This window comes from Rhinopithecus bieti, unplaced genomic scaffold, assembly GCF_001698545.2.
Source record: "Rhinopithecus bieti isolate Rb0 unplaced genomic scaffold, ASM169854v2 scaffold_35595, whole genome shotgun sequence".
Taxonomy (NCBI): domain Eukaryota; kingdom Metazoa; phylum Chordata; class Mammalia; order Primates; family Cercopithecidae; genus Rhinopithecus; species Rhinopithecus bieti.
In genome coordinates, this window is record NW_016815333.1 from 1207945 (window position 1) to 1224180 (window position 16236).

The window sequence follows — 16236 nt, forward strand, 5'->3', positions numbered from 1 at the left end:
AAAGACACCCCATTTTATTTTCTACATTTAAGAGGTTCTTTCTCATATTGAACTAAAACATTATTTTCCTTTCCATATCTTTAAACAGTAACTTTTATTTAAATTTTTCTCATTCAAACTTCCAATTCATTTCTTCTAACACCATTGTAATTCACAACTCCTTTCTTCTGACAGTAGAAACTCCCAAATTCAAAACAAAAGGCATTATACTCCAACATACACAGCCAATCAGACATTGATTATTTCCTATATTGAGAAGTTATATAGTTCAAAACTGACGACTATTGGTAGAATTTTGTTTTAGAAAGAAGTTATTTCAAATTCATTTCAATAAAAGAAATGCTGTGTATCATCCTCCATCTGCAATATTTACAAAATTACGTGTTTTAAATATCTTTTTGTGGCTAAATACCAAATTCTTCACTGGGCATCATAAGCCCATCAAAGCCACTTAAACAGAACCAAAAGGAGCTGTCAAAGAAAAATGAGTATCATGTACATTCCAAGGCACGTTACCCAGGAAGGAGTATTTCTTCAAGACACTCTTTCTGGAAGGTATGGGAAGGACATCTTTCTCCTAGCACTGACAAGGGGGACTGCCTAGTTCTCTAAGTTGAGACCTTCAAATCAGAATACTTGAACTCAGGTTGGTGACTTTGAGTACATCCAGAAAAAAGCTAAATTTGTAAGTCACTGCAGAGATGAAGCGTAAACATTCAGATATCCAAATGCTCTTTGGATTTTATTTTCCAAAACGTAATCGACATGTATGCTTCTGTGTGTGTATGTGAAAAACATAAATGTTACATTCCCTTCTTTAAAAAAGAGATAAAGTTGACTTAATTAAGGAAAACAGTATACTACCTTTAAAAATGTCTGCATGTAACAATTTTAAGTTCAGTTGAGGAAATCAGTGTCCCTCTTCAGGGCATTCCTTCTTGAAATCCTGTAAGAACTCTCCCATAAGTGAAATTCTCACATAAGAATGCTGCTTTGACAGGGCTTTGTTGTAAATTCTTAAGAAATCTAAGAAAATAGAATAGCAGCATAAAAATGTATTTCTCTATGGTTAGAATTTAGTCTTTCTGATGCCTAGCTTAGCAGATATTAATAGAATTAACTTTAAAAGTCGAAAAGCAAGTTATCAATTCACTCTAATAAATAAATGTGTAGGTTCTATGCTTTATTTATACACTAACTTTATTGTTCCTACCCTTGTAGAAACTTATGCCATTTCACAGTATTGGTTCCAGTTGTGATGTGTAATTATACCTACACTGTAATTACTATTGGCACCGGAAGTTCTGTAACAATTAGGGAATATCTGTTTTTAACCCCACCATTTTATTCTCAGCATCTACCTAAATGGATGACACACAGTAGACAGACTATACAAATATGAATTACTAGACAGATGGACTAAAATATGAATGTTGCCATCTCAAGTACTTAGTTCACTGTAAACATTGGAATGATTACATAATGACAGATGCTGTGCTGGGTGCTTGTCACAAGAGCTCTTCTTGATATGTTTGTTATTAAGCTCTAGAAAGCAGCTAAGAACATGGCCAGATTCAATTAACATAATTTTGACATCTCTAATTGGGCATGAAAAATTACTCCAACTATCTGAATCGCAAAAATCACACATTTGACAATAGAATGGTTAACAGAATTATAATCTATTATTAACATGCTAATCTTCATCAGTCATCATCTTGTTATCACAAAACTACTATGTCCATGGACACGCTGGAATAATCTCAGATAAACAACAATCTTAAAGATTTCAAACTTGCTAAGATCCTACCTCCATTCTTGTCCAAAGTTAACGTGACTAATCATGGATCTGATTGGACACAGACGTCCAAAAAAAGGGATATGCAGGAATCAAATATATTCAGGAGAAAAATATAAATTTAAGGTCATTTGAAGCATATGAAAACGTAACCAAATTTAGAAATTATTTTCTCAGTGGGAGTATGTGTAAGGCAGGAGAGAGATGTCTGATTTTATCACCAAAATTTGATTCTGTACCATATTATGAACAGCTACTCCACTTTGTTTTGGGTATACAGTATAAACGTCTAATCTTACAAATTTAATGGTTTCCACCAAAGTATAGCAGCAATTATACATTTTTAAAGAATTAATGTTAAACTAAATGGATTTTGTCATATATATACTTTTTTCTTTCCTAGTTTACAATGAAAGTAAAAAACAAAACAGCATTCAACATACTACTGCAAAACTTATGTCTACTTTAAGAAGCACTTATGAAACTGAAGAGAAAAACTCAGTTTAGTATAAATTTTTTAAAAGTTAAACTTTAGTCAAGCAATATTTGTAATACACTATCTTAAATAACTACAATAAAACTACAAAAATTGAATTTTTAAACCGGACATGAACTATATAATTGATTTTCCATACTTTTATACTATTTATCAACATTAAGTATGTAAAATCTCTTATCTATAAAACCATTCTTTGCATATATTTTATTAAAATATAAGTGACAGACATAATAAAATTCAAACACTTGTCATTATGATCCTAGATTTTAAAAGTTCTAAATTTTATTATCAAATCTAATGAAATTCGGCTAGGCCTTAACAGCACACACACACACCACACAATTTAAATGAAAACTCTTACCATTGACTTCCTTTTGATAGTCACTCCATTAGTCTTTCTTGATAGTGCTTTCCTATATCAAGCAGACAGTAGCCAAATCACAAAATGACATTTGGATGATCATGTCTTCAGATGGGAGTTTTCGGCCAATTGCCAGTTGAGAATTTAAACTGAAAACTAAATTACCCAAACTTTATTAAGTTGTTCCCACACCCACCAACTGATAACAGCAATAATTCTAAACTGGAAAATAAGTGAATATGATTTACCTCCTGTTCAAACAGTCCTAATATTATATTTGAGAAGACATGCTATATTAAAAGAATCCCATAAAATTCTAGTATCTTCTGAAAATGCTTTTAAGAAAATTTCAATCCCTCACCAAAAAGTTACCCCAATTATCCTATAACCCAAATTAATACATGATAAAGATGGTATTAGATGACATAATAAACTGTGGAGTCACAAACCTAGGTTCTGTCAAGCACTGCCTTCACCTAAAAGCTAACTGTAATGTCTGGAAACACTCTGACAGTATCATCTATATTTATATTTATTAAATCATCAACTAATTGTAATACTACATACTACAAGAAGTTAGAGGTTACACTTTAGTGTAGCCCTGCCTGATCATGATACTTTTTGTATTGGGAAGACAAAATTTATGGTTACCAACTTCTAATTATAGTACAAAAATGACTCAGCTCCTTTTCTGTTCCAATTTAGACTCTTTTTCTCTTGATTCTTATGGCTACTCTTCATAAGGCCTGTCAATTATATATGACTTTCGACCATAGGCTTTATGATTATTGGGTTGTACAGTCTGTTTTGATCATTCTTAAATATTAGACACATTAAATTATTCCCAAATGTTAAGATATATCTCAGTGCCCTAACACAATTTGTGCTCAGCTATAAGTTGGCTCATTTCAATAGTTATTACTGACAATTCAAGTCTTTAGCAAAAATACCATCAAATAAAGCTAAACTGAAAACACGAAGGAAAGAAAACATGTCCTTATCTTCCTTAAAATTGTTTCTGAATTTTAACTATAAAAGATCCAAAATTAAGTGTACATAACTAGACAGCTATGTAAGGCTTAGCTGAGTTATAAACATTACACACACCTCAAATTCTCATATATTCTATGTGTAATCCTTCTCTCTCTCTTTCACATGTGCATGTGTACACATGTGCATGCATATCTATCCAACCTATTCCTGATGTTTACCTATCAATAACCCGATACCAAGGCGTTATATAAGATAATATAAAGTGAATAATTGGCTTATGATTAAGAAAAATGGACTTCAGAAACAAAGCCTAGAGCTTAAACTGTTACGTCTTTGAGTTAATAACACCAACCCCTAGTTAGATATATCAGAAACAGCATTAGTCTATTCATTCCAATAATTTAAATCCAAAATTCTCAATAGCAATAACATTTATAAACTATTCAGAGACTAACAAAGTTCTTTCCTGGGTGCTATGAGATATAAAGGAAAGGAGCTTATAACCTAAAACATGATGGGGGAGAGAGTGAGTGGTACATAAAGACATAGAAATGGATAGATTTCCAAGAAAGAAGCAAGCACATTGGGGCAGTTTAATAGTCTGAATAGGTTTATCACATGTGGAACTGATCTGAGAAGACTTTATAACAAGAAGCATTTTTAAAGCAGAAAATACATAACTACGTTTTTCTTATTTAGCCTAATGAAACCCACAAAGCAAACTGTAATACGGAATACAGCTATGGAAGTATTCATGTCCTCACTCTGGAAGAAGACCAAAGGTAAATTCCTTAGTCAAATGAAATTACAGAACATAGAGATATCTCCTCCATCAACCCCACACCCCCAAAAATCAGGCTTTCAGTATTGCAGAAACAATTCTAAATCGTTCATTTCAACTCTTCCCAATGATTCCAATCATAATGGCTGTAATTTAATTTTAAATCAGGAGACATAATGGAAAGTCACTATCAGATTACAAAATCATGGATAAAAAACCACAGAATGATCCTCTTGCTGTGAGTAACACTGCTGATAACATATCTACACAAGAAAGCTGGTTTCATATTCCAGCAGATGATGATCATGAAGTGACTTGTGTTTTTATATAATCTTAACTATATTCTACTCATCCATTATAAGTGTCTTACAATTTGGCCAGGCATGGAGGCTTATGCCTATAATCCCAACAGTTTGTGAGGTCAAGGTGGGGAAGACGGCTTGAAACCAGGAGTTCAGACAAGCTTGGCAACAAAGCAAGACCCAGTCTCTACAAAAAAATTTTTTAAAACAGTCTTGGAATTTAACACTACACACAATTTTACAAATAAAGAAACAGGTCCAGTCACGTGACATTATTTACCCAAAGTCACACAACTAGCTGGCAGCAAAATTAAGACCTCTGAAGAACCACAGATGCTCCTTTTACTATAATCAAAGAAAGAAACAGTTATACCTTAGAAAGAGATATAATTTTATTAGGAAAATTTCAACTTTTTAACCTACATACTCAGTTTCAAACATTCAGCATGTTAGCTCCAGAAATTGCAAAAAATCAATTCATAAGGTTAGGGAAAGAAAGTTGTATGATTAATTTAAATTTTATACTTCTCTTTTTATACTATTAGCTTTAAGACACACTCAGCGTTATACCCAATTCTTCAGACTAAGAATATGAGTTTAAAAAATATGCAAAATTTTAATCAAAACTCTCTCTAAAAAAGATAATGCCCTAGAATGTTCCATGGCATCACATCTATTTTTCTTTCACATCCTGGCACCCTTTTTCACTGGATTGGGTAACAAAGTAAGCCTGCCACATGGATAGCAGTAGAAACAGTCTTATCTTGACTGCTTCAGGTGACATAACTCATCCCAACTCTATATAAATGAGCAGCAAGAGAAGTTCAGAAAATTTGTAAACAGGAAATATAAAAAGAAATATCTGCAAATCATACATTTAACAAGGGGTTAATATCTAAAATACTTAAGTAACTCAAACAACTCAATAACAAAATAACAAATCGCCCAATTTTTAAAAATGAGCAAAGAACCTGAACAGATATTTCTCAGAAGACACATGAGTAGCCAACTGGTGCAAGAAAAAATGCTCAGCATCACTAATACTAGAGAATTACAAATTAAAACCACAATGCAATATTACTTTACACCTGTTACAGTAGCTTTTATTAAAAAGATGAAAGGTAAATGTTGGACAGGGTGTGGAGAAAAGATAACTCTTATACAGTACATTGTTGGTGGGAATGCAAATTAGTTCAGCCATTATGGAACATAGTACGGAAGTTTCCCCAAAAAAACTAAAAATAGAACTACTGTATGATCCAGTGATCCCAATTCTGGTTATATATCCGAAGGAACTGGTGTCAATATGTCAAAGGGATATCTGTACTCCTATGTTCATTGTTGCATTATTTACAATAGCCAGGATATGGAAACACCTAAGAGTGTATCAATGGATGAATCAAGAAAATGGGCTATCTAAACACAATAGAATACTATTCAGCATTTAAAAAGGGGAAAATTTTGTCGTTTGCAACAACATGGATGAATCTGGAGGATATTATGCTAAGTGAAATAAGTCAGGCAGAGAAAGACAAATACCATACGATCTCACTTATATGTGGAATCTAAGAAGGTTAAATTCATAGAATTCTGTAGGGAATAGAACAATGGTTACCAGAGGCTAGGGTAGGAAGGTGGTGGGGGAAGCTGATCAGGGGGTACAAAGTTTCAGGTAGAATAAGTTTGAGATCTATTGCGTAGCAAGTTGACAAGAGTCAATAATAATGTATTAAGTATTTCAAAATAATAAAGTAAATTTCAAATGTCTCACTATAAAATATTACAGGTGAGGTGACAGATATGTTAATTAGCATAAGCACATCACATTGTATACATATATCAAAACATCACAGTGTACTCCATGAATGTATGCAATTATGATTGGTCAATCAAAAATATTAATTTTACAAGAAAAATAAACAGGAGATTAAAAAAAGAAATAGTTGAAACACTTTAGATTTAGTTGTAAAGATATGTCCTCCACTAACTCAATTTAGATTCCATTGTCTATTCAGAGTCAGAACTTACAAGATGTTTCTAGTAAAGCACAACATGCTTGTTTGTTCAACTGGTTTCAAAAGTCAGAGCACTTACTAGGCAACACCTAAAATCATTCATCAAAACTATTTTGGACAGGCAGTGATGTTAAACAAATTACTTCCACCATACTACCACCACAGTCACCACTTTCACTACCTACTCCACTTCCCATAGTCTATGAACTAAAAGGGAATAAAATATTCTTATCATTTATTATTAAAAAGATAAAATATTTTAGCATATAAAACCAAGAATTATCTTATGCTACTAAAACAGACAATATATGCTTAATGAGTTTTACTTGAATTACATTAGTCACAAAGTAACATCTCAATACACACACAAATATTCAGAAAAAATTTAAAAAACAACACAACAAAAAATAATACAAATAAAAATCAATATAACAGCGATTTACATAGCATTTATATTATATTAGTTATTATAAGTAAGCTAGATATGATTTAACGTATACAAGAGGATGGGTGGGTGCAGTGGCTCACGCCTGTAATCCCAACACTTTGAGAGGCCAAGGTGGGAAGATCGCTTGAGCCCAGGAGTTTAAGACCAGCCTGGGCGAAACAATGAAACTCTATCTGTACAAAAAAGTTCAAAAGTTAGCTGGGCATGGTGGTGCGTGCCTGTGGTCCCAGCTACTTGGGAGGCTGAAGTGGGAGGACTGATTGAGCCCAGGAGGTCGAGGCTGCAGTGAGCCATAATTGTACCAGTGCACTCAAGACTGCATGACAGAGCAAGATCATGTCTCAATAAATAAATAAATAAAAAATAAATAAATAAATAAATAAAGTACATGAGAGGATATGCATAGGTTATATGCAAATACTATGGCACAGTATTTGGATTTTGGTATCTGAGGGTGTTCCGGCACCAACCACCTGAGGATACTGAGGGATGACTCTCTCTCTCTCTCTCTCCATATATATATATATAAATCATGTATTTTAGAAAGTGTAATTATTTAAAAAGTTTCCTCAATGTTCTAAGTTTTTGGGTGCATGTCTACTTTTTCACCAAGAATTGTGACAGGTTTCCTAAAAGCAAGAGCAAGTATCTATATTTAGGTCTAGTTGTTAAAGTATTCTATATGGAGTTGGCATATTGATATTTCAACTTATATAAGAACCAGTTTACATTCATATTATTCACATTACTTAAAGCAATCCTTTAGAAAGTGAGTTTAAAAACTATCAACCAAAAAAAATGCCTCATCCTTTTCATGAATTCTTGATGTATTTATAAGAAAGTCGTTTTGGTGACAAGTTACTTAATTTATATCTGCCTCAGTTTCTCCATTTGTATAATGAGGATAATAGCCTATTACCACATAGGCTTGCTGTGAACATTAGGTTAATAGTTGCAAACTGCCTAGAAAAGTGCAGTAAGTACATCATAAGCCTTCAAAAGCAGAGCTATTACAATTATCATCATCATCACTACCATTATCACTACTACCACCACCTTCATAAGCATCTCAACTGATTCTTAGTAAAAGTGTAGAGTCCTAGGCCACACTCCTAGAGATTCTAATTCAGTATCACACCAAAGTTCGAGAATATTGTGTTAAAGAGAAAGGGGAATAGATAAATAGCCAAGACACTACATATACCAATATCATCTTACAAATACACTAACGGGAAGCAAAATACTTTAAAACAGAAAAAGCTTGTTTTAAAAGTCCAGTAACACCTTTACTTCCTCCTCCAAAATACATACAACTTACCCCCAAAGTCAGTGGTTGCTTTCTGATGACCCTACTACTCAAGAGCAGATAGGATACAGAAATAAGTAAAAGACCTGGGCTCAACAAAGAGTTGAAGAAGCTTATACACTTCATTACTTCTTGGATAGAGAATAGCTAGCAATTTCGCACAAAAAAATTTGTGAGTAGGTCAATTATCAAGTATTTGAGCACTAACTGTATGTGGAACGCTAAAGGGGACTGAATTATAAGACATTAAACTTTCCTGGAATCTCATTGGGAAAATAACCTCCCACTTTCTTCCAAGGATCACTGAAGTCTTGCTCCAGCTCAAGTAGTATAAGCTGGGAACTCAGAGATTTTAGTTAGGGTCGATAGGAAGGCTTCATAGAAGAAAAAGATCTTTGCTAGACCTCATAATGACTAAGATTTTTATAGACAGAAATTGCATTTCAGGTCAAAGAAAACAGTGTGAGCACAAAGCAGAAACTTGGAAGTACTACAGGTATTTCAGAACAGTACATTGAGTATTTGCCAATGCTGGAAAGGATGGTTTTACTCTCTGCTCAAAAATCTAATTAGTACTTCAGGAAGATTGTTTTAGCAATGGTGTGCATCATGGGGTATGTTATGATAGCGTAACCCTGGCTTTGAAAATGGACAGAGACAGGAATCTAAAGGATTTATTTAAATTATGACCAGGCACAGTGGCTCACGCCTTCTAATCCTAGTACTTTGAGAGGCTGAGGTGGGAGGATTACTTGAGTCCAGGAGTTTGAGAGGAGCCTGTGTGACACAGCAAGACCCTGTCTTTACAAAATTCAATAAAACAAAAAGTAAAAAATAAATTAACTAATTGGCAGTGAGGACAAATTAGGTATCAAAGACAACTTAAGTATTATGTCTGTTTTTTTCTGGAACGTCCCAGTCTGTCCTGGTATATTCAAGATGAAGGAGATGGTAGACAGTGACAGCTATAAAAAGTAAACTCAGGGCTAGTCAGAGAGAGTTTAGATTAGGGGGAAAGGACTAACCTGTAGTAGTGGTAGCAAAGGTAGAGAGCAGTTTGAGCAAAGACTTGGAAGTGGGAAAGTGCAAACATTATCCTCAGGTTGATTAGCTCTGATTTGCTAGAGCCAGCAGCTTGCAAATGCCTTTTCTTTCCAATGCATCAAAATGCCCTAAAAGTGTTATTGAGGAAGAAAGTAGAGGCAAAACAGTTTAATGCAAAGAATGCCTATAAATGATGGTAATCTGGAGTTTAAATTAAATATTAAATTATGTTTCCTATATTCAGTAGAGCATACAAATGTATTTCAGTACAGCTGATAATGTAAAATGTTCACAAATTTGGCCTGGCCAACAAAAATCAACAATAAAGCTTAGGTATATTCAATCTCACCCCACTTTTCAAAATTTTAATAGGCAATTTTTGTGGAATTCATTATATTACAAATATGGATCTTCTCAATCAAGTGATTCATATGACTGTTAAACAGCTCCTTAAAGATAGAGGCCATGCTTTTCTTCTTTTTTCCCTCTGGTACTATCAAAACTCAATGGTATAAGGTATGGATTTAGTATACTTATTAAACGAAAACTATCCTATAATCTGACCTGTGAATACATTAAATAAAAGATATGAACAGTTATAAAATTCCATAATAACAGACATGCAATTTATTAGAGCATCCATGCTGTACTGTTTCAGGTTACTGCAGCTCACTCTAATGCCACTACTGTGGCACTAGTAAATGCAAAATGGCCTTCAGAACTCTGTGAAATTTTACTTAAAGTGTATACATGGTTTCTAGGTATTTACCTTTGCATTAAAAAAATAACTCACTAATTTACGTACTCTCTGAGGATATTAAAAAAATATTTCAACATGATTAGACTTGGATAAAAAACCTGTATTTTTTTGCATCTAATATTTTTCTTGCAACTAATTTTATACTTTCAGTCTCCAAAATATTTCAGCACATTTTATCCATCTGATCCACCAAATTAACCATAATATCTTGTCACATACTATTCATTTCCGAATAATTAAAGAGAGCTTAACAGCTATCATATTTTAGGGATACTGATGCTTTAAACCTTATAGCACCATAATAAAATAGGCAAATACCATTTCCAAAGTAGTGCGTCATTTATCTTAAAGTATAAGGAAAGGAACTAGCATTTGTTAAAATACCTCCTAAACTAGATCTATTATATTTAATCCTTACAACCCTGAGAGATAGTATATACAAACCCATTTTACAGCTGTGAACTTGCTTAAGGTCCCACAGCTATTAAATTATACTGTTTTAGTTCCCTTCATGTTTGTCTAGCTCCAAGTCTAAGTTCATCCTTCTTACAATAACTACCTGGAACATTGCCAAGTACCATGTTAAAAAGAGGCGAGGGTATAAAGGGACAGGGGGAGGGGCACAGGGCAGGACTTAGTGAAGTAAAAGCAAACATTGTAAAGTCCAAGTACTTTACTCATTGAAGTGCTTTTCAAACCTATTATGAACATTCTTTCTCTTACTTTATTCACAGATATCTTTCTCTGCACACTAGTAGCTATAAGAATTAATATCAAGCTTTGAAAAAACAGACACTATAAAAATGCAAAGCAACAATAGCTACTGAGAATTATTTTTGAAAGGACAAACAGCCCTATGACATACCTCAGTAGCCCTGAAGTAGTGTCTTGCTGAAGACACTGTCTTAAGAAAGTTTCATCAACAATCCGGAGTCATTATGATATTTTATAATAAGAAGGGTTGAGATGAACTATTCTAGCAATCAAAGAAGATAGGTGTTTGTTATCTGGAAATTTTACTAACTGAATGTACAATGATGCTATGAATAAAGATGAAAAAAAATTTTGATTTTCTATAAAACTTCAGGAAGTATCTATGTACTTTCAAACAGAATAGAGTGTACAAATGATAAACATAGTTAATAACATCAGTTAATAGTAAACATAATTAAAAGCATATGAACATAGAGAAAAAATATTAAAAATTCCAAAAGGTATAAAGTTCTTAGTTTTAACAACAGAAAAACTATGGTTCTTGTGTTAACAGAAGCTGGCACTAAACATACCCCTTTCAAAGTTAGAACAGTATTTCAGAATGGAATTTTAGAGCCTATAGCACTTTATAAATGAAGGTGGAATTTCTGTTACTCCAATGTACTCCTTTCTTCTTTCCCTCTCTCTCCCTGCCCTTACCTCTATATCATAACATATAAGACTTCTCATTTTACTTTAAGAAAAATGCTACCTCATCTAGTATAAAAAGGTGAAACAACTTTGCATTCTAAATTAACATGGGGTCTTTAGGAGTTTTGAGGATTTCAATACCAAAATGCACACAGGTTGGATCTTTAAAAACTGTTACAGTAGAAGTGCCAAAACAGACTCTCCAGCATTTTGAACAAGGTTTCACAATAATTAGCACTGCAGTAGGTAATTTAACATGTGTGACCTTTTGTACAGTAACAATTCTAAAACATAACAGCCAAGAGCACAGTAATTTATTTGTTTGTTTCCTTGATTTAGGGAAAAATGACACAAGAAGACCAGTTCCACACAAAGAATTAACACAGTACTGTGCTAATATAAGTATATAAAGTTTAGTTCAAAGAGAAACAAATAATAAAAAGTCAAAGAGAGAACTGAGCTGGCAACTGAGAAGCATAAACCATTTTGGCCTAGATTTGTTTGTAATGACTATGTGACCCAGATACTAAAATATTTGGCTAACATTCAGAAATCTAGCAACTGAAAGAAATAAGATATATGGTTGGCTGGTTAAATATTTTAGCCAAAATAACAGATTCTTAAAATCTGCATTATTATAGTATTTTCTACACAGAAAATTTTAAACTTTAAAATAAGTATTTCTTTTTTGTTTTGTAAATTATCCCATAAATTATACTTCACCTTTACAATCAGACAATAAGGATGACACTATTTACTACAGAGGTTATGATACAAAACACCTTTGGAGAGAAGAGCTGAAAGAAAATATACTTTTTAAAAGTAATTTATTTAAGAAATTGTCTTTTCCTAAACTCCATTTATGGCCCACATAGTTTACTGTACAGATAGGTGTCTGTTAAATGAGAAGAGAATTTTTGGGAAAAAAAATTATTCAACTCCGAAGCTATACAAGCTCTGCTAACGAGAGTGCTTGAAACACAGGAGACAGAGAGTAGATTCACCAGGACTTGACTTCATACTTACAGGCCTGATAGGGGAAGGTGGTGTTTCACGTAAGTAAAAAACATAATACACAATCCTTAATGCACCCGTGGTGGACCATGCTGAGTGCCTATCCAACGCTTCCTTCTTCCTAATGATCCATGATTGGATTTCTATATCCACATCTCTCCCAGTAGTCAATGTGCCTCAGGGTAAGCTGACTGTCCTGAGCTGCAAGGGTAGACCATTAATCTAATCCATTATGGTAAGCTCATCCCTTTTGCCAATGATTAGTTTAGGCATATTTAGAATTAAGCTAATTTAGGACAATAAGGAGCAAGTTAGGGGCAGGAGTGCATGAGGACTTCTCAGCAGAAAGAACGTATATTACCCATGAGAATGCCAAGAGAAGTGTATTCTTCTCTCTTTGGATCTGAAGGAGGAAACACAATCCTGATTGCAGCCAGCAGCCATTTGGCAACTACAGTGCTGGGATAAAGGAAATACTATGGATAAAGCGTAGAGTAGATGACAAACTGAGTCCTTGAAAAAAATCACTGAGCAACTGGCATAACTAATTCTAATATATGTACTTTCTTATGTGAGCCAACCAATATTCTTTTTATTTAAGCCAAATTAGACTAATTTGGAAATTAATTAGCAATTAGGAAGCTAACAATTGCCAAGTTCTATTTTAATTACTTTTAGAAAACGTTAGAATTTTACCTATTCCTAGCTTTAAAAAAAAAACCATAGGCTACCTTTTGTATATTTTCCTAATTTCCTACAGTGATTGTGTACTACATGTGCTATTGGGAGCGGAGTTATTCAATCTTACTGTACCAATATGACCTCTTCTTGATCATCAGTATAAAAAATCATGCTTTTAGTCTAGTAATGCTTTCAGGGGCCCATGATGTACTCAGACTGCTATGTTCTTACAGAATGATTTTGCTCCAATATCAACTGTCTCTTGTTCCTGCTGTACTCTGCTCACAACAGTTTCAGAGAACCATCACACTCTCATCTTCAGTTCATTGGCTCTCCATGCCCTGTGCATTCTCATCCTCCTCTGAGTTCCCAGTTAAACACATGCAGATGGCTGAAGTTGCTAGAAGTATGCTCTGAAGCATATGAAAATTATTCTCAGGAGAGTGAATTTCTTTTTGAACTTAAACTAAAAATATAACCTAGATAACTGGTTTTGTACTTCTTTTAAAAAGTATCTCAATTATTCCTTCCCTTCCTCCCTTCTTTTGGCATTCACTTTACCTAGAAATACTTTTGACCTCTTACTTTTAAATAGATATTGAAGATTTCTATAAGGTCAAGGCTATAAAACAGAGGCCTATTGGCCAAACATATTCTACAGGTCGATTTTGCCCTGTAGAGTTATTGTTACAGAGTATCTTAAAAACACTTGAATTAGTTACCAACTAATTTACATAAAAATCTGTATTTTAGGATCCTTTGGAAAAACTGAAATACTGGGTAACAATCAGCCTGAATACTCCCATGATCACCATCCGATGGAGCAGAATATTAGCTGTCCCTTTACCCAGTTAGATGAGCACAGATTCTCCAGTCTCATTATTATTTCCCTAAATGGCCTAATTCTTTATAGTTAAGGCCCTTATAGGTACTTGACTGTGGTATCCCTGATACAACAGGCTAGTAACAGCCATAGGTACATGAAAGAAATAAGATTGGTTAAGAAAGTACAGAAGTTCATAAGGAATTCTGTAAAGTCTGTTTCCAAAATGTTTCCTCTGGCATCTTTTAATTTAACCAGCAGTCTATTTCTAGAGCCAATGATCCAGCAATAAATTCTTTGAATAATCATGAAAAAGTAAAGGTATTTGAAACAAAAGGATTAAATTCTTCATGTAAGTTTCAATCAATCAACCAATAGGAAAATCCCAAAAAGTCACCTTCCAAATCTGATATTCATTAACAAGTGGTGTAAACAACATGACCTGCACTACATATATATATACATTATATGTGTACAGAATTACTTATGTTTTATGTATAAATTAGGAAGTCAATTTGTCTTTTAAAACTAAGTTCTCCCTATACTCCCTATATTATTTAATGAAGTCAAACAAACAATAACAAGAATTAGCATAATTCAAAAATTATTTTTTAAAGAATGATGTTTTCTAAATTCTATTTATAATATAGTCACTTCATCCTAACATTAAGTACAAGTTACTGAAAGTATTTTAGAGATAATCTTACAATCAAATTCTATAGGTGGAACAATAACAATACTATTAATAGTTTTATATTTTCTGTCAAATACAAGGCTTTGTCCACATCCCGAATTTCAAATCTATTCCTTTCTCTCCAGATCAACTGCTGTAACCATCATCTCCAACCTGGCCTACAGAAATAGCATCTAACAACATTGCATCTATATATACTGTAGTCAGACTCATGATTTTCAAATGAAAAATTTAATCATGGTATATACCCCAATGCTTAAAACCTTTCCACGGTTTCCCAATATCCCTTAGGATAGAGGTCAAAAAATCCTGAAGAATGCATAATCTCTTTCCTACATTCTTCTCTACATTTACTTATCCTTCTTTTCAATGCTCACACTGGAATCCTTTTAGTTCTTCCTTTTACTTTTGTAGATGCTATTTCTGTTGCCTGCAATGTTCCATCCTAACCTTTCTCCTGATTCCTAGGCTTAAGCTAACTCATGCTGATTCTTCCAATCTCAGCCCAAAAGTTATCTCTCATGTCCTACCCTCAGTTGACATTCAACACTCCTCTATGATCCCAGGGCAGGTTAAGTCGGCCTGTTATATTCTTTCCTATTATCTTATGATTTCTCCCTTAATGTTCATCTTAGTTGTAATTATTTGTTTAGTTTTAGTCTTTTCCAAAGCTGCTGGTTTTGTGAGGACACGGAAAGGTATCTGTCTTGTTTACTGTCTTACACTATCATTTAACACAATGACTAGCAATAATAGCATTTAATAAATATTTGTTGAACAAATGAGTCTCATTAAATTGAATTTAACCCACAGATAAATGAACTACTGTTGAAAATGCAGCATAGTAGACAGCACAAATATCTGGAAGTCCTGAACACCTGGTTCATAATTCCAGGTGGACTACTTGCTGTGTGACTTAAGGTCTCAAACAACCAGATTCTTTACCTTAATAAGAATATTATCCAATGCCTCCTCTGTTTTCCTTAAACAGCTGCTATGAGAAAAAAGGAATAATTCACTGTCTCAACTCTTAAAGCACATTTTGTTCACTTTAACATTTTTCAAATCAATAGGAGTCTTACCGAAGATATCAAAAGAACTTTTAATAACAACAAAAGAGACATTACACAAAATACTATAATGCTTTGTATTATATCCATGTGTATTATTGTATCACTGTGTGAACTTTGACATGACTAAGAATTTACCTTCGGTCACTTATCAGCATCAATAGAACTATGCACAGCTAAATTTTAACTGAATTTTAAATCCATAAATTACCTCTTGTCTTTTTAAAGATCAGTATAAAAGTC

General features: G+C 33.4%; 1 protein-coding gene across 10 annotated transcripts in view; it reads right to left on the reverse strand.

The window, feature by feature from the left end:
- Positions 1–16236, reverse strand: part of ZEB1 (zinc finger E-box binding homeobox 1) — a 217508-nt gene that overhangs the window by 156352 nt on the left and 44920 nt on the right. For 3 of the 10 annotated variants that reach the window (XM_017853101.1, XM_017853097.1, XM_017853099.1), the window contains exon 2: positions 2659–2814. The exons of 4 other annotated variants lie outside the window; for them this stretch is intronic. The gene's annotated coding sequence lies outside the window, so the exon portion shown is untranslated. Of the gene's footprint in view, positions 1–864; positions 1027–2658; positions 2858–16236 lie in introns of those variants that run through there. 3 more of the 10 variants (XM_017853098.1, XM_017853095.1, XM_017853096.1) reach the window with 2 other exon arrangements.